Genomic DNA, 19,176 nt, shown 5'->3' on the forward strand with positions numbered 1-19,176 from the left:
AGGTCAACTAGTTAACTATAGTGAAGAAGAAAAGGAGAAGGAAAGGGTGACAGAGAGGAAGGAATGAAGAGAAAAACTGGAAGAGGATGCAAAGTTGAATGAAAGGTTGCTTGCTTGCTTGGTTGGTTGGTTCTGTTTTGCAGATGAGAGCTATTTGAGGATATTTGAAAGCTGAAAGGAAGTGGGGTTAGGGGGGAGAAAGCATGAGTAGAGAGTAGGATGGAGGAGAGAAGATAGGAAAAAACAAAATGGGGAGGGGGGTAATCTTGAAGATAGGCAGTGGAGGGACCCCCTTATCTAAAAATAAGATTTCTTGTATTGCCCCTCTTAGATAAGCAGAGGTCAACTACTGAGAGAGAAGGAGGGAGAAGGAAGAGTGTAAGTCTAAGGAGCATGAAGAAAGCCTGAAGCATTTGCTAGAGAATTGGAGAGACTGCTGAGTAGCCCTGAGGGCCCAGTTGAGGTTGGAGAACATACTTGATAACTTGATATTGGCATCAACCCACCATATGGGTGGCATCAACCCACCATATATTGGCATCAACCCTCATATGGGGGTCTTTAATACTGATGGTCAAAGCATCAGTATTAAAGACCCCCATATGAGGGTGGGTAGATTGACCTAATATTATTATATCAGTTATGTTTCCTACAAATGACAGAAAATCCCAAATAATAATCTATCTTCAAGACTACCCCCCATTTTGTTTTTTCCTATCTTCTCTCCTCCATCCTACTCTCTACCCCTGCTTTCTCTCCCCTAACCCCACTTCCTTTCAGCTTTCAAATATCCTCAAGTAGCTCTCATCTGCAAAACAGAACCAACCAACCAACCCTTTCATTCAACTTTGCATCCTCTTCCAGTTGCTTAAACATGAAAGAAGTTGATGACTCCCACATAAAAATCCAGATAGGGGGCTGGGGTTGTGGTTCAGTGGCAGAATTCTTGCTTAGCATGTATGAGGCACTGAGTTCAATCCTCAGCACCACATACAAATAAATAGATAATAAAATTACATCAACAACTAAAAAATATTTTTTAAAAAAATCCAAGTAGATGAATAAGGCTAGAGTAGAACTTATGGTGTTAGGAATCCAGATTCTTTCTAATTCCGTCCTTTGCCATCCTTTGGATTTGGTTTTTGTGTCATGGTTCAATATGGCTTCTTCAGCTCCATCTATTTTGTTTGTATTCTAGCTATCAGTAAGAAGTAAGTACCAGGAGAAGGGCATATGCTGATTTTACTTAAATTCATTGACTGGGGCTTAGTCCCATAGGGAAGTTGACAAATTAGTCTTTCTTTTTAGTACCAGGGGTTAAACCCAGGGGTGTTTAACCACTGAGCCACATCCCCAGACCTTTTTATTTTGAGACAGGTTCACACTAAGTTGCTAAGGCTCTTGCTAAGTTGCTGAGGCTGGCTTTGAATTTGCAATCCTCCTGCCTCAGCCTCCCAAGCTGCTGGGATGATAGACATGCACCTCCATGCCCGGCACAAACATAGTCTTTATTATGAATGACCATGTGTCCAGTTAAATTTCTGAGCCTCTTTTTTCAAGGGATCCAATGATAGATACAAAAGTCATGGCCACAATAGGGTTTGTCTGGATAAGTGCAACAGGAGTTCAAAGTAAACCATATTGTTAAGAGGTTAGCTAAGATCCTTTGGTTCATAAGCGTGATGATTGGGTGGTCACGCTATTGTGTGAGATGTGCCTCCCTCTAAACTTTGTTACCACATCTGCACATTACCCATCTGACATGAGAAAAAAAAAGTGGTTAGCTAAAGTAATATATAATAGTGTGAGCTGGGATTTAAGTAAAGACAGGGAGTCAATAAAATTAGGGAGGAGCTAAGTGATCTTGTTATTTTTTTCCAGATATGCATCATATTCCATAAATGTGACTTCCATATTTCAGGGTACACTGAGCCCCCAGCTTCAGGAATGTGTGCTTATGGTCTAAGCCAGTGTTTCTTTACAGGGGCAATATTGGCATTTTGGAAAAACCAATGGGACCATCCTGTGCATTGCAAGACATTTGATGCTCCTGATCTCCCCACTACCATCACCTAAATGCCACTGGCACTCCTACTAGTCCTAACAACATTTGCATATACAATCATGTGTGATATAATGATGTTTTGGCCAATGACAGGCTACAGATATGATGGTGACTAACTTTATACCCAAGTTGCTCATGTGTAGTGTGCTGTACCATTTTTATAGTTTGTTAAATGTTCCCCAAAAGCCCATGTGCTAAAAGCTCAGTCCCCACTGCAGTGTTATTGGGAGGTACTTTGGACCTTTACAAGGTGGGACTTTCTGGAGGTGGTCCTTGGTCATTGGGTCTGTTCTCAAAGGGGATTGTGGGACCCCCATCTCTTTGTCTTCCATTTCTGGGCCTGTGATATAAGCAGCTTGCTCTACCACGTGCTTCTCCCATGATCTACCACCCGCACCAAAGGCTCAAAGCATGGTCTTGGACTGGAGCCCTCATAATCATGAGCCAAAATAACACTGTTCTCTTTATAAGTTAATTATCTCTCGTATTTCATTATAGTGATGGAAAGCTAATACAACCACCTAGGTTTGTGTAAGTACATTCTGTGATGTTCGCCTAACAACAAAATTGCCTAATGAGGTGTTTCTCAGAACTACCTCCATTGTTAAGTAATTCATGACTGTACTCCCAAGGAAATCATTTGGCTCCCAGTTGAGAACAAATAATCTAAATTAATCATGGCAATCCCAGCTCCTTTGCTACTGTGATTGACTTAAAGAGTGGACAATTAAGTCCAGAACTAAGGGAATTAGCACATGGCATTCCCCTAGTCACCACAATTGATTCAGGCTGTTCCACTTAAGGAAAGGTCAGGTTTTTGTTTGATGATTGAAGACTCACTTCTTCTCAGCCCCTGTGGATATAATGAAGAAGCAGGTAGGCCTAGTTGCTACTGCCATCCGGCCTCCAGGACCACTAGGGGAGCCAATCCCAGAATGACACAGACTCCGAGTGTGACAGAGTGTGGAGACAAAAACACAGCGTTCTCGGTACACCTGAATTGTGACCAACCCCAAGGGCCTTGCCACTGTGAAAATTGTGATATTTGAGTCTCTAAATCCCCTCTGTGTTTAAATGAGTTAGGCTTCAGTTTCCTATTACTGGCAGATGAAAGCATACTCATTAATAAAAGAGGGAACTGAGGGCAGTTGAATCAAAGGAGTGAAATACACACAGGGGAGGATGGAAATGAGAGTCAGGGATGAACGAAGGGGCTTATATCTTGGGTAGAAACTGAGGGAAACAAGGAGAAGAGAGTTGAAGGTAATCAGAACAGTTCTCGCATTGTGCTGGGACAACTCAATGAGGTTTATATTACTCCAATGTGTAGACGAAGAAACTTGAACCCCACCTGAGGACCTCAAGCTAGTAGCTGGCAGAAGTAAGCCCTATTAAGTTCAACTCCAGGACCCAGGTTCTTTCCACTACCTCCCCATTGCTATATGATGCCAGAGTAGGGACAAATACCCCTTATCAATCCTTCCCATGCTTCAATCCAGGATAACAAAAAAGTCTGGCTCAGTGGGATTATTTTCCCATACAGAAAAGATAGCTCACCTGCAGGTTATGTGGTACTGTGTTCAGGTTAGCCAAAGAGGCAATATATTTTTTGAGAAGAAGTGAGTCTTCAATCATCAAACAAAAAGCTGACCTTTCATTAAGACAGACAGCTTACAGAACTAACATTAACAGAAGTAAAAGGAATAACCGAAAAGTGCACCGAGGAGAAGTATTTAATGTTAATTGTCAAGTGCTGAATATCAGAGTAAATGCATTTGCTATTTTTTTAATTTCAGAAGCTTATTTTTCCTGTTTTAATTTCTTTTTAAAATAGTTAATGCATGCACATAGAACAAATGCAAAAGGCACAGAAGGTATTCTGTGAAAAATATATCTACCTCCCTCCTCTGTCCTCCAGTCACCCTTCCTAGAGGTAATCACTGTTGACAGAATGGATCCCCTTCCTCCTGACCCCTTCCTCCCCTTTCTTCGTCTCAGGCAGAGGTACACCAGCTCTTCATCTGGTAACAATCCAGACTTTCCAAATAGAGCAGAGTTTTCAACCCATTTCTGTATCCACTAAAAATCAATTATGCAAAAGCAAAGCCACCTTATTATCTATAATGACTTCTTGCTGGAAAGTCCCCATTCCACAGGCAGGTGGAAATACTTGGTCTTGCCAGTTAAAGATATGTGAATCTCTTTAGAAACTGGGAAATTTGTCTCTTGGGAAATCACTCAATCTTTCAAGGTTTCTCCCTCACCCAGGGGTTCTCCTCCCTCCTTTCCTTTCCCGAGATGTCATCTAGGTGCAGGAAAAAAATATATTTGCCATGCTCTAGGCCCTCCCACTTCCCTTGGTGAAGAAATTGTTCTCTCTGGCCTTTGAACCTACATTGATTTCAGTTTCTGATGGCCCTAGCCCCTGCCCCAGCCCTAAAGGATGAACAGCATAAGCCTTGCCCCTTCTTGACTCAAGGCCAGGACTCTTCTTCCAGCCCATTCATCCTGTCAACCTCCATCATTCTCCCACTGGATCTCCTCAAACAGTGCACAGGCCCCAAGGAGCTGGAAGCCTGATCTCAAGGCCTGTCCTTGTCCAATCACAGCATCTCTGCTTCTCTGTATTTGCCTCAGTTCCAAATGGAAAGTGGGGTACACACCTCTTCTTCAGGGCTCTGCCTTCACTCATCTGGAGTAACCCTGTGCTTCTACTCTCTGAATAGCCTAATTTCCTGCCTGTTGCTTTAACTTTTTATCTTCCTTTCCAGTCCAGGAAAATGGCTCTGAGGTCATATCCTGTGTTCTTCTTGGCTTTACCTCTGATCTGCTCAAGGGCAGTTCTCCCAGCTCTTCTTCACTGGTGTGTGTACAAATTCATCTTTTTTTTCCCTTCAATCACAGTGTGGCTTTTGCTAACTAAAATTATTTGATTCCAAACTATTGTTTTGCTGTGAATATTTTTAATCCTATTTTGAGACTCTAAGCTAAGTGATGACTTACCCATTCTTGGCTGAGTTTTCTGTCTCCATGACACAATGCATGCCATTGAATTAGTGGGTGGGGGAGCCATGAGGACAAGGGTTTACTGGGAAGGCAAATATGTTGGTTTAATATCTCACAGGCATTATCTCTGTTACATCAGCTTAACATTCCCAGTGCCAGCTGAAGGGAAGCCAAAGTCAGCATGGTAAATGCTACTGAATTTTCAGGTGCTACTACAGGTATACCTACTGCATGTGAAAACTTCATGGTCCTTAAAATCTGTCACCTGGATAGGTATACTCTGTCCCTAATCTCTCTACTTCTTTATTCGACCTCCTGAAGTCCATTTCCCACAAAATAGGCAGAGTTATGTTTTTCAAATATAAGTCAGATCCTAACTGAGACAGGAGAAAATGTTAAAATGGACATGTTAAATTGGACCCCTTCAAGGTCAGGTCTCTAAGTAGCAGGGCTGAGAAACTAGACACAAGCCAGGTCTGGTCAAGGTCAGGCTTACTCGTATGTAGGCAGAGAGAGAGAGAGAGAGAGAGAGGGAAAAAAATAGAAATAATAGATGCCTGGTACCCAGACCCCCACCAAAAAAGGTTTGGTAAACTCATTGGACCAAAGTCGGCATAAAAAGCTCCTTGCACTGAGTACCTTACCCAGGATTGGTTAGGGGGATGATTTCCTTCTTCCTGTAGATCCATATAAACCCCTGGACAATAGCCACTCTCTGGTATCCCTCTCTTGGGACTCTTCCCCTTTAGGAGCTCTGCTTTCTATTACTCTAATAAATTCTATCACTTTGCTCTCACCCTGTGTCTGTGGATTTCATTCTTTGAATTCACAAGACAAACAACCCCATCTCATGCTTCATGCTACACTGTAATTTCCCAGCTTCTCATCATTCTTTGATCTGGCTCTGCCTCTGTCAACCAGGCTCTTATTTAGCCTCCTTTCTTCATCATCTTCTAAGCCTTTCCTCTTACTGTGCTCTGTACTGCCCACCTTTGTGTCTTCAAACATATGAGGCTCATTTCTACCACAGGTCCTTTGTGGTGAGCCGTTCTAATTAGACCGTGGCCGCCATTAAGATGGCGCCGGCTTCCACTGTGGCCTGTGATAAACAACTCCTAATATGGAGAATTGGCACGCAATCCCTTCCCACCCTATGAGAAAGGTCCACGTGGCAGCTTAAGATTGGTATGCTGGAGGCTTTATTAGGCTGTGCTTGGGGGCTCGGCGACGGGTCACTAGAAGATGATACATGAATCAAGGCCTGAATAAACTGCTGAAAGAAGAATCCTGTGTCGTGTTTTCCCTTGCCGGCGAGGGGTCGCGGCAGTCCTTTGCACTTATTGTTTCTTTGATTGCAGATTGTCACTCTAGTGTATCCTTCTCTGGCTTCAGTTTGCAACTATGATGTCATCAATTAGCCACACCACACCCCAGTAACATCGGCCATATTGTTCCATTTTATCTTCTTCACAGCCCTTAGTTACTGAAATTGCATTATTTGGCTTGTTTGCATGTTTACTAGCTGTCCCCTCCTCACTTGGAATGCAATCACCTTAAATAGGGACCTGGCTTGTCTTCTGTAGCACTATGTTTCTTGCCTGGCACATAGTAAACACTCAGTAAATATTTGTGGACTAAAACTAATTCATTGCAACCAGAGGGGAAGAGAAGAAAGACAAATATTTGTGGATTAAAATCAAAGAATTTCAACCAGAGGAGAAAAGAAGGAAGCTAGCTGGGCAGGGGAAAACCCAGGGCCTCACACATGCTAAGCAAGCACTCAAATGCTGAGCTGCATCCCCAGCTACAAACATATTTTTTAGCTCCACAAGCACTAGTGTGTGCCATTTTATTTCTATGTTAGGGAATACTAATTTCCATGTATGATTTCTATGTAAAGGAATCATAAGATTAATCTGCCTTCTAGGGAGAAACTTGGCTGTAAGACAGAACTATCATCTATAATTATGCCACAGGGGGGAAAAATCAGTTTGTTTGTTTTTTTCAAATAATCAAGTAAGATCAAAGTATAAATTGTTAGCTTTATTTGCCAGGTACACAATTTGAATGATTTGCATGTGTGTTGGTCTGAGCTTAACCTGCTGCAGATCACCAGCTATTTTAGGGTCCCCTGATTGCTGCAAGTTGTTTACTTGATTTCTTTCATTTTAAGTGAAGCAGAGGAGGCAGGGCTGATCAGAGGGAACAGCCAAAAAGAGATGCGATGTGATTTTTTTTTTCAGGCACACTACAAAACAATCACCAACAAATTTGGGGTATTTCTTGTACTTTCAAGACTGGAAGCTAAGCTCTCCTTGATATGTGCTTTCAAATTTTGAGTACATGGTACACTGGACAATCCTGAGCGGCTGCACAAACACTGACAGAAGGACTTTAAAATTCTGCAATGAGTGATATGTTTTTGAACAAAGATGGAGGAAAATTAGTCGTCATTCTGATCAGAATAGATGAAGTCAAACATCCTTCACCAGAGTTAGTGTCCATAATCTCTGCCATCGGGCTTCATCTTTTTATCCTGGCGTCCTCTTTTAAAATGCACACATTCCTAACAATATATTCCATTAATTCATGAAGACATTGAAGCTAATTAAATCCATATTTCTCCCTGTGAGAAAAATTACCAGTAACAAGAGCCCTGAAAGAAAAAGAAAAGAGATCCATTGGGAGAAGTGCTTTCTGAACATAGAATGGACCAAATACAATACAAATAATACAGTAGTTGACAAGTCACGTTGGATAATGATATTGTGAGGCAAATGATTTCATAAGTAAATTTTGTGATATGAGCTACTTAATCAGAGAAAATGGATTTTTTTAAACTTGAAGTGTTGCTATACAATATGAATTTTGATTGATTTTTTTTTCCAGTTAGGGTCCCAATGAGAAACAGATGGCACACTTAAATTAGGATAATTTGAGGAGAGAGACAAAGAGAAAGAGAGAAAGGAACTCAACATGTAAATCCTACTGATAGGAGGGTCAAAAATATAAATTTCACACAGAAATGACAATGCATAATAATAATGATTATGACCATCATCATAATAGCTAACATGTAAAGGGCACTTACTATGAACCTGCACTGTCCTAAGCTACAGAACTCTGGCAACAGGGCTAAGAATGGATAGGAAAAAGCCAAGAGTACTAGCAAGGTCAGATAGGAGGTTACTCCAGAAGCTTAGGCAAGAGATGATCCTAGGATAGGGCAGGGAGAAACTGACTTACTGATGCCCTCATCAGAGATGGGTCATCTAGCCTCTTCAGGCACCAAGCAGTCTGCGCCAGAGTGCTCATTCAGTTCACTAACAGAGACACAGGGCTAGAGGTGGAAATAGAATGTTTGACTTATCTGTGACGTTCTTCCAATGTGGCCAGTACTCTATTTAAACAATGTTAGGGGCAGCCAATAATAATAAAAGTCACAAATATTTCATATCTTATAACCTCTTATAAAGCTACAAAAGGATAAAGCTAATAGAGACATAGGTAGAATATATTTAAGACTTTGGGGTAGGAAAGAACTTTGTAAGTCAGACCAAAAAAATAAACCATAAGATTAAATGTTAAAAGATTTGACTGTACCAAGATTAAGAATTTCTGTTCAATGAAGACCATCACAGACAAATTTAAGCAGATAGAGAACAGACTGAAAGGAACAGTTTAGAAGATATCGCAAACCAACTAGCATATCTAAGGAGCTCCTGTGAATCAGATAAGGCACCTGGCAGAAATACAGAAATATGAAAAGTCAGTTCTCAGAAATGGAAATGCAATACCTAAGAAGGGTTAAAGAGAAGTTCATTGTCAGTAGTAAACAGAGGAATGCAAATTTAAAAAGTCTTTGAGATACCATCATACACCCCATAGATTTGTAAAAATTATAAATTGGGCAATCTTGACAGTCTTGGCAAAGATGTAAGAAACAATAATCCCCAAGTGCTGATTGATGGTGGGACTGTACATAGATACAACTACTCCAGAGAGCTCTGGGCAATGTGTTATTGTGTGTATGTATGTGTGTGTGTGTGTGTACATATGTACAACCTACCACCCAGGAATGCCTTTTCACACAGGTTCATGAGGAGATCTGTACAAAGGTGTCTCCTGCAGAGTTGGTGCTGGTAGAAAGGAGTTAGATAGAGGCTGTCTAGAGGATCCATCACTAGGGGAATGGGTATGTTAATGGATATGTTAAAAGTACCAGACACATAATATAGAACCTTCTGCAGCAGAGACAAGACATGAGCTAGGTGGACTAAACATGGATAGAACTTAAAAACAGCTCTACATGAAAGATCAAGGAAAGAATGAAAGCCATGGAACATTATAGAATTTAAACATGCATTCATCAAACAACATTAGGTTAAAAAAATTCATTCATATCCAATCACATATTTAATTATGTTAGAATGGCTACAAAGACTGACATTGATAGGGGGTGGGTAGGAATAATAAGGTAAAATAAAATAGCTTGGAAAACAAGAAAAGGCCTGGCGTGGATGATCACGTATCATGATCTGATGAGAGGAATTAACTAAGTCTTTGCACTTGAAGTCCAGAAGGAAAAAAAAAATTTAAAAAGGTCTAACCCCAACTTACTCTCTTGAAGTTTGTTCATCCAACAAATGAGATGTGATGCCTGCTTTTTTGAGATCATCCATGTAAACAGCTGTGTGAGCAGCAACTCAAAGCTCATCCATCTAGCTGGTCCTTCCAACTCTCAGGAGACACTTGAGCAAAACACACATCCATGAAAAGCCAGACGGTAGGAATAAAAGAGAGTGGAGGATAGTCTTATAAAATTGAACTCCATAAAACAAGCTCCAATTCAGCCTTATTTATGAGACTAGAAGTGCAACATGAGACCAAGAATAAACATGTCACAGTGTCACATCAGTGACCCTAACTTGGTTATTTATATCAAGCAAAAAGAAAAGTTATTTGAAATATTATCCAAATATGAAAAACAGAAAACAGGAGACAAATAGGTAGCTCCAGGCCATCTGCAAAACCAATTTAGTTGGTAAAAGTGAATTATTTGGTATCATCAGGCAATATAAAATGCGCATGTGGGTGTTTGTGTGTGTGTGTACACACATATATAAATTTTTAAAGTGAATTGATCTCAGGATTTTGTTTGTTTCAGATTGCTCTCAGCCAAACAGGAAACACAAAGGAGTCTGGTTTGATTCCAGAACTCTTCCTTTTTAAGGCTGCCAGGTCTGTACTCTTGAAGGGAACCACGCTGAATAGTTCTGTGTTTCTGAGAAGGCCTCTCTGACCCAAGTCCTTGCAGCTGCATGCACCACCTGTGGAATGAGTCTATTACCCTTTTCCAGTTCATTCTTCCTTTTCTCCAACTATCTGCCTGGGCAGATGACTGCTGGGATTTCACATTATCTCTCATTTTCTGTAACTTCAGGGTTATAGCCATCTCGCTTAAATTACTCTCTTCGAAGGAACTGGTTTTAAAATGGAAGCCTGAGTGGTGCAGGTGGGGGGTGGATTCTTGATTCTTTGGTTCTATATTATCTTCCTCTAGGTTACCTTTTGTGCCTAAAATTGGTTTCCTTAGCCATTAAAAATGAATAATTCCTTAAACCTTACTCAGAATACGTAGATATTTGAAAACATTTTAGCTAATTCTCTCTCTCTCTCTCTCTCTCTCTCTCTCTCTCTCTCTCTCTCTCCTTCTTCTCTCTCTCTATTGATAGATTCCTCCACTTTGAACTGCTTGCAGAACTTGCCTGGACTATGTATCACTTGTAAGCATTGTGATCTATCTGTTGATGCAGCAAATTATGGTAGTGCTGGCGTATCTTTGCTGATGTGTCACCAGTGATGCAATTTTTCCTAAGGAGCCGTCAATTGGCTTGGTGTCGTGGCATTTCTGTATCCTCCTCCCTTCTACTAGTGATGGTCTAAATTTGGGGGCCAACAGAGGTGAGGCAAAGAACCTCACCCCCCCACTGGTGCATAGGCCTATCCACAAGTATGGCTATATGCTGGACCGGTAGTCAGTGACGGGTATGATCCAATTGCAGTGGTATCAACCTAAGACAGGAGGCTGACGCCTAGAGGTCAGTTCATCCCGATGACGGGTAAGAACCATATGTTGAATTGGACAACCTAACAGGCACGGTCCCTAAGCCACATTGCTTGTTGCTTAATTAAACAGAAGGGGGGAGATGCTAAGAGCCATAGCCAAGTAGTATGATGCATGGCATTTTTGGTTGAAAGGTGACACCAGTAAGCCATTGAGATGATATGATTATGTTAAGATCTACATTCATATGGATATTAGACCCCTGCTGTCCACCTCAGCCTGCTACGGGACTCCTGGAGAGTTCCCATTGGTTGGTGAAGTGCGGTAGGAGGGAATTCCGGAGGAGGGATTTCCTGTTGCCGGTCTGGGAGAACACTTTTTTTCCCGGGAGCATATGGGGCATTGGCGGGGAGTTTCAAAATAAAGTTTGTTCCTGTTTGAGTGGCTCGTGATTTTGTGCCCAGCCAGACTGCGGCCCCTCTCTCTCTCTCTCTCTCTCTCTCCTCTCTCTCTCTCTCTCTCTCTCTCTCTCTCTTGTGGTTCTGGGAATCACCCAGGTCATGCACATGCACATGCTAGCAATTGCTCTACTACTAGGCCAAACACCTTAGTTACCATCTTATTTGGCTCTCCTTTCATAGTAGACTTACCTACAGGTTTAACTAAAAGTATATCAAGAGATCCTTTAGAAACACAGCAATTTCAGCAATTTAATTAAAGAAATCTAATACTATACCAAAACTATCAAAAAATCTTGAATTTTGCAGGAGAAAAGAAGCTTAACAATTACCAGTTCTCAATTTTTTCCTTTTTAGAGAACCATGTGATACTAACTGAGGATAAAGGTATCAGTGAGATTCACAGCCTTTCCTTGTTCTTTCATGTACCAGACAGCATCTCGCTTTGAAGTGTACAACATGATATAGGACCATGAACACAAAATCATCGAGTCCCGATCTACACAGAATCATTGAGTTCCTGAAGATTGTTCAATATCCTTTTTAACCTAATAACCAAATTCCACATTTCCTCTGCTAATTGGGCAAAATACCTAGCACTCAATTATAAGAATTTTCATTGGCTATTTGCATCAAATAATACTGATAATATTTACTACATTATTGAAAGACTGCTAACAAAAGCCAATTCACAATTTTTAGGAAACAATGTCTAACTTTGAATTTCTGATTTTACTGTACATGTTTATGTAGAAAAGTTGCCAAACACAGATTAACAGAACAATTTTTCAAAATCTCACCAGCAAGAGAAAATGGCATGTACCCATTAATACTTTTAATCTTCATTTTCAGCTTAAACAAAAATATTTTACTTTGAAATTTTCATCCAAATAGACTTGTTTCTCCTAAGGTAAGCTTCTGAGAAACCAACTTCCCTTGTGCAGACAACAGATTCTGCTCTGGGGGAAGGAAGTGGCTCACATCCTGGCTAACAGGATCATTGTTACTCTATGGAATTGGCAAAAAGCCTTCTTTAGTCAAAAAGTCAATTATGTTTTAGAAAATCTAAGAGTTGGGTCTGCCTTGGGGCATAGTGGCTCAAAAGCGAATTTTAGTCATAGAGAGTGAGCTAGACATTTTTCTTGCCTTTAATAATTACATTCATTCAATGTGAATACTAGCTATTGAATCCTAGCTGTTCCTTATAAGCTACATAACCAAGGATAAGTTACTAAAGCCCTTCTCTGCCCCAGTTTCCTCATCTGTTGAATAGAAGCAATAATAGTACTCACCTCACTGGGTCCTTGCAAAGACTAATGAGTTGTGACAACAAATAGTGTCTGGCCTGCAGTAAAAAGGTTTCAACCATTGTTGGCAACATCATTGTGGGTTAGTATGAGGCTTATGAGAAATGATTTGAAACCTTTGTCACACTTAGGAATTATTAGTACAACAATTTGTATGACAGGGAGGGTTTGTTCTAAACTGTTGACCTTCTTGCTTGGCAACAGGTGGTTTTTACCTCTACTCCAAAGTGATTCAGTAGAGCTTCTCTCAGTGATCTGTGCAATCCAATATGGTAGGCGTTCTTGAAATATGACTTATGCAACTGAGGAAATGAATTTTTCATTTTAATTTTATTGAAGTCTTACTAATTTCATTAGTCAGAGCTAGTCCCTTGGTTTCTTTCTGCTCATCTCCTTGTCTAATCACCCCCATTTCCTTCAGGCACAAAGTAACTCCATCTGTAGGGACTTTAGTAAATGTCTCCTCATTTACTCTAGGTTTTGAATGACATGATTTTCTTTGTAGCACTTCCTTGCTAAGTGAGAAGTACAATCTTACCATTAAGAAAGCAAGAAACAGACAGGTGCAGTGGCCTATGCCTGTGATCCCACCTACTCAGGAGAATGAGAGAGGAGGATTGCAAATTCGAGGCCAGCCTGGGCAACTTAGGGAGACCCAAAACTTAGGGAGTCTCAAAATAAAAAACATAAAGAACTGGGGATATGGGGATGTTGTAAAGTGCCCCTGGATTCAATCCCCAGTGCCACAAAAAAAGGAAAGAAAAAAAAATAGAAACAAAGTAGATAGATATATTTCCAGGGTAAAATTTCGCCACCAAGTATAATTTTCCACCAAGTGCTTTGCAAATGTGTATAAATAATTTAATTTTTTAAATGGCAGATTAGTTTTTAAAGCTGCTTTATGGATTTGGAATGAAAAGGGAACACTTCTACTATCAAGTTCCCTATGTTAGAATACATAGCAGGATAATTCTATTTGTTTGATTATTGATTGATTGATTGATTGGTTGGTTGCAGTACTAGGGATTGAACCTAGGGCCTCGAGCATGTTAGGCAAACTCTCTGCTACTGAGTTATAACCCCAGCCCCAGCATGGTAGTTGTTCTTGATTTGCTCCATTCTGTGTCTTAGGAATAGTTCTCTGCCTCCCTGTAGACTCTTGCTCAGAGCCTGTTCTGAGCCTCAAACTGATACCTTTGCCCGCTATGCCTGGTAGTTGTCTGAACTTGACCAGACTCCCCAAGGGAACCATTGAACTCCTAAGAGCCAGCAGTATGGGACTGGCCCTGGAAGCAAGCCCATACTCCCCTTTTCCAAGTCCAGGCCCCTGTTTCTCTTTCCCTCTGTGATAAAGCCAATCTCTACTTCGGATCTTAGATAAATCACCTGACACTTACGTCAGGGTAAAGCTATAAAACTCAACTATGAAACCAAAGCCAATTTTGCATGAGCTCTTCCTTCTCTCCCGGGGAAAGGCTGCCACCTGCTGTAACACATTTGCATTGGACTTTTCCAAGATCACTGACAACCTCTTCCTCCGAATAAAACTAATGTAGACACAACACCACCAGCCTTCATCTCTGAGTGAAAGTATAAATAGGAGGGCAAATCAGGAGGCACTGGCTTAAAGCAAAGAGGTAAACTCATCCAAAAGAGCAGTACCCAGAATGCACTGGCTTTACCACAACTGAATGTGAAAGCATCCTTAATTCCAGGCTCAGCAACAATGTGTTTCCAATCAGCACACAGTAACCTTCAGAAAACTTCTTGACAGGCTTACCACTTGCTCAGCCTTTCTAGTTCTGAGTATCTTTATTCTCCACACCCCTGGAAAGTCTTTGGCAGGTGAAAATTTTTGAACAGCTCATCTTCAGGGCAGCACCTCTGAGCCTTAATCCTGGACTTCTTACAAGAAGCCCAGATTGTTCCATAGAGGCCAGGATCAGCACAGTGCCCATCTCATTAGATAAAAGCTCTATTCTCAGTCTTCTCGGTGGGCTTAGTATGCCCCCAAGAAAAGGACAAATATTTTCATGGCTCAGCAAAATAAAAGTGAAAGAGTCTGGGACATGCTAAAGTATGCCTTTCTGGTATGTCAATTATTTTGAGCTGAAAGGGTATAAAAGACAGAAAATGAAAGGAGAAGCTGCATTTTTGTCTTCTGAAACCTCCTTATCTGTCAAAAAACACATCTTCGAAAGGGAACTCAGTTGTCATAAATTCCTCCCCTGGAAGTTTCCCCGACCTGCAAAGATTGATTATAGGAGAGGACACTAGGAATTGACACCACATCTTCACAAACTTTGTCACAAACTATCTTCTCTTTCATCTGTTCTTCTAAGGGCCCTTTTATCTTTCCTCAAACCATGTACTCTCCCCTAGTTGCCTGTATCCCTCCTCCCCTTCCCAAATCTGCTCTCTTCAGGTCCTCACATTTTTTCCCTCTGATGTTCCCATGCATATCATTTCTCCTGATCATCTGCCTAATGACATATTTTTTTCATAGACCAAGTTATACAATCTAGAAGGGCAATGGGAAAGTCTTTCCCTCCCCTATAAAAACAAGACTGATATAGACCAATCACTGTATTCCCCAGACTCCTCTCCTCCCTTCTCCACTCTCTACTCCTATCCTGAGGTTTTCATCACCACCACCACCACCACCCCAGCTGCCTGGGTCTTCCTCTACACACAGATCTTTAAGATCAGGATTTGCTTACCATTATCTTTCTTCCAAGGGTGTTGCCCACTCATCCCATTTCCCACCCCACTATTCCTTTTATCTCAGAAATTACCAAACTTAAAGAATGAGGTAGAGGGCTGGGGTTGTGGCTCAGTGGTAGAGTGCTTGCCTAGCATGTGTGAGGCACTGGGTTCAATTCTCAGCACCACATATAAATAAACAAAATAATGTTATCTATTGACAACTAAATGTTATCTATTGACAACTAAAAGAAATTTTAAAAAAGAAAAAAGAATGAAGTAGGGATTCTTTTTGCCCTTTCTGTAATCTGTCATCCTCAGGGATGCTCAGCCAACATTTGTTATATAAGCAAATTATTTGAAATTAATGATCAGGATTGAAAATATAGGGTCAAACAGTAAGGCAGTTTTGGTGTGTACAAAATGTCTCATTATACACATTACCAAATAGATTTCTAAGGGAATTTTACTTAATTACAATATCAACAGATAAATTAACACATTTTTCCATTGATATATCTTTTAAATCTTGTTAATTAACAAGAGGTCAAGATGTGATGACAATATTGCTGAAATCAAAAGCCATGGAAAATCTGAATTAATATGGAGAGTGTGGGTCACATTTTAGCTTCTTTTAAAGTCCTTATTTGACAGTAGTGTGATTTTTTATTTCATTAAGTCCTCATTCTAATTTTCAAGAGAGAACATGTAATGGAATCCGTGTGAACCCCCCAGATTCAAATATTCTAGCAGTTTGAATTTATTGGCATTAGCTCAAAGGACTAATGTACCACAGAATTTCTTATAAGGTGAAGCATAAGCTGAAGAGGAAGGAAAAGGAATTCATAGAATTTAGCTACTCAATGTGTGGTCCCTAAACCAGCTGCATCAGCATCATCTGGGAGCTTGTTAGAAATGCAGACTCTTAGAGAGAGTAGGGGGGGGAAGAAACACAAAATCTTGGTCTTCAGCCCAGACCTCCTGATTCTGAATCTGCATTTTAACAAGAGTTCTAGGTGATTCTTCTGCATATTGAATTCAAGAAGCAGTGCTCTAGACAGACACAATTGCTACTGCCAGTTGACCATGGGCTTTTTGCAGAAAAGAGAACCCACTCATGAATTTCAAAAAAGAGTCTTTGCAATTTTAATTTGGCTGGATCTGTTACAAACATAGACTGAGAATATAGCCTTAGTTTTTTTTAAAAAAGTCAAACATATTATGAAGAGTTTTATTTTTTATTTTGAGACAGGGTCTTGCTAAGTCACTTACCTTCTGACTAAATTGCTGAGGCTGGCCTTGGACTTGCTATCCTCCTGCTTCAGTCTCCCAAATCACTAGGATTACAGATATGTGCCACCACACCCAGCAAGAATTTTTAAATATGTTTAGTTAGTGTCTCATGGCAACTCAGACTCATATCTTTTTCAAGTGAAATTTCATTTAAATCATCCTAGCAGATTATGGATTGTCTGATTTCTAAAATCCTCTAGAGATGATTTTTTCAAAACTGCTAAAATTCCTTCTGCCAACAATTAAAATAATTTGTGCTCCTGTGAGATTTCCTCATTGGAAGCCAGGAACTTATTTTGGAGTTTTTCATAGCTCTTTGGTCCACTCCCATTAGAATCAAGGGACTGTTAAAAATGCAAAAATTTTGGCCTTGACTCAGTCCTCTGAATCAGAATTTCTGGAGGTGAGGCTTAGGAATCTGCATTTTAAACAAATTGACAAGTTGATTCTAATTTACAACTAACTTTGAGAACCATAGAATAACTGAACTGTTCTTAACCTTTGATGAGCAACGGCATCACCTGGAAATCTTAAAAACAAAACAAAAAAACACTGATATCTGGTTTCCATCCATCCAAAGATTTTCATTTAATTTGCCTAGGGTATGTAGTTGGACATCGAGAATCACTGAGGTGCTTCAATAAAACCTTCATGGTACCTGTAATCCACTTTGTGTGGTAAGAAATTATAAGCAGTGGCAAGGGTTTGGCCAGCTGGTCTGGGCCTGGAAGAAAAAAATGCTGTAGATTAGAGGCAAGGAGTTCTAGGGGAGGGTGGCCACCTGGGGGTGAATACAAAGTGGATATGAAGGTTGCATATTAACACCCATCACAGAGCTCCTACCATAGACACGGCACCAAACAACCAGGAGGCAAAATGATTGGCTGGCTGATCACTAGTCTCTGTCATCTGCTTCTGATGTTATCAGAGATGTGAGAGCATACCAGGGTGGCAGGGTAGAAGCCATGCAAGGTTCCAAAAGCATGGGCTCTCCAGGCTCCACTGAAGAACTGGCTAAAAATGTATCATAGACCTGCTTCTCCTTCTATCCAGTTTTGCCTCTGTCTCTTCCCTTCCACAAGTGTTAATCCCAAGAATACCTCCCAATAAACTTCCTACATAATGATCTCTTCTCAAAGTCTATGTCCTGTAGTGTGGCTGTGGCTCAGGCCCAGGAAGCAAGGTCTGGGGCTACAACAGTTGAAAAAAGATGCAAGGCACCGTTAGGATAACACACATTATTTATTTGGAGGTGGAAATAGCCCCTCGCCAGCCCCATTTTGCCCCCTGACTCCATCCATAGGCCTTTTTTATGTGCAGGCCAGATAAAGAAAGCTCATTGCCAATAGGTTACATAAGTGGGTACATGCTCTTAAGCAGATGTTCATGGCCTTGTGTACATATGCTGAATCAGTGTGTTCATGACTTTGACTACATATTCAAACATAGCTGGCTGGAAGCCTTGGTGAGGGAGCCTAACTATAGCTATATTGGCCCTGCTCAATAATCCATCGCTTTAGGATTCCTTACCATACAGCCTACATGATTGAGGTATTCAGCAATGATCCTTCGGCGAGGAGGGCAGAGCTCTGCATCCACAGGCCTCAATAATAATATAAGCTCTAATAACACACAAACAGAAAACACCTAGGATTACTGAAAACCATTGCCAATTTAATCCCATATTGAAGTGGCAATGAAAGAATGTCTCAGCCATGTCCAATTGCCCAGGGACGTAGTCTGGATTCACTAGGGCACTTTGGTGCATACCCAGCAGGCAGAGGTGTTATTACTCTGGTGTAGGTGTGTGCCCAGTTCACAATGATGTTTGTAAGGACACACCTATGAATGAAAGGACAAAGCAGTACTAGTACAGGAAATCCCATCCATCCAGGGGAACGCATGCCAGCTTTGAGTCCCAGGAAAGCACAGTGGCCACCTCTGGAGGCTTCCCTGGGCAGTGAAACCACTCAGACAGCTTGACCCTAAACTTCAGCAGGCTCTGTGTGTACCAGCACGGGATAACTCCTAACTGGCTAAAGGGAAATAACAAATGTGCCCTTTAAAATCTGTGCCCCATCTGCAGGATCCAGCCAAGTCACATGTATGGAGTAGGAGAGCTTTCACGAGCACCCATGGTATTACAAGTAGAATATGTTCCAAAACTTCCCCATGGGGCTAGCAGGGTTACCCAACAAAAGTGGACAGCCTTTATTATCCAAGGCCATGTCTAATCCACAGTTTCCCCTATATTCAATCCACTGGGAGCAGGCAAAA

The 19,176-nt window shown here is 40.9% G+C and overlaps 1 non-coding gene across 1 annotated transcript; it reads left to right on the top strand.

Annotated features, from left to right (window-relative positions):
• Positions 1–1,661: 1,661 nt before the first annotated feature.
• Positions 1,662–1,763, top strand: LOC125617369. The gene has a single exon (XR_007348342.1). It is a non-coding gene; the product is annotated as a small nucleolar RNA U13 (small nucleolar RNA).
• Positions 1,764–19,176: the final 17,413 nt, after the last annotated feature.

Source organism: Marmota marmota, unplaced genomic scaffold (genome assembly GCF_001458135.2).
Source record: "Marmota marmota marmota unplaced genomic scaffold, marMar, whole genome shotgun sequence".
Taxonomy (NCBI): Eukaryota; Metazoa; Chordata; class Mammalia; order Rodentia; family Sciuridae; genus Marmota; species Marmota marmota.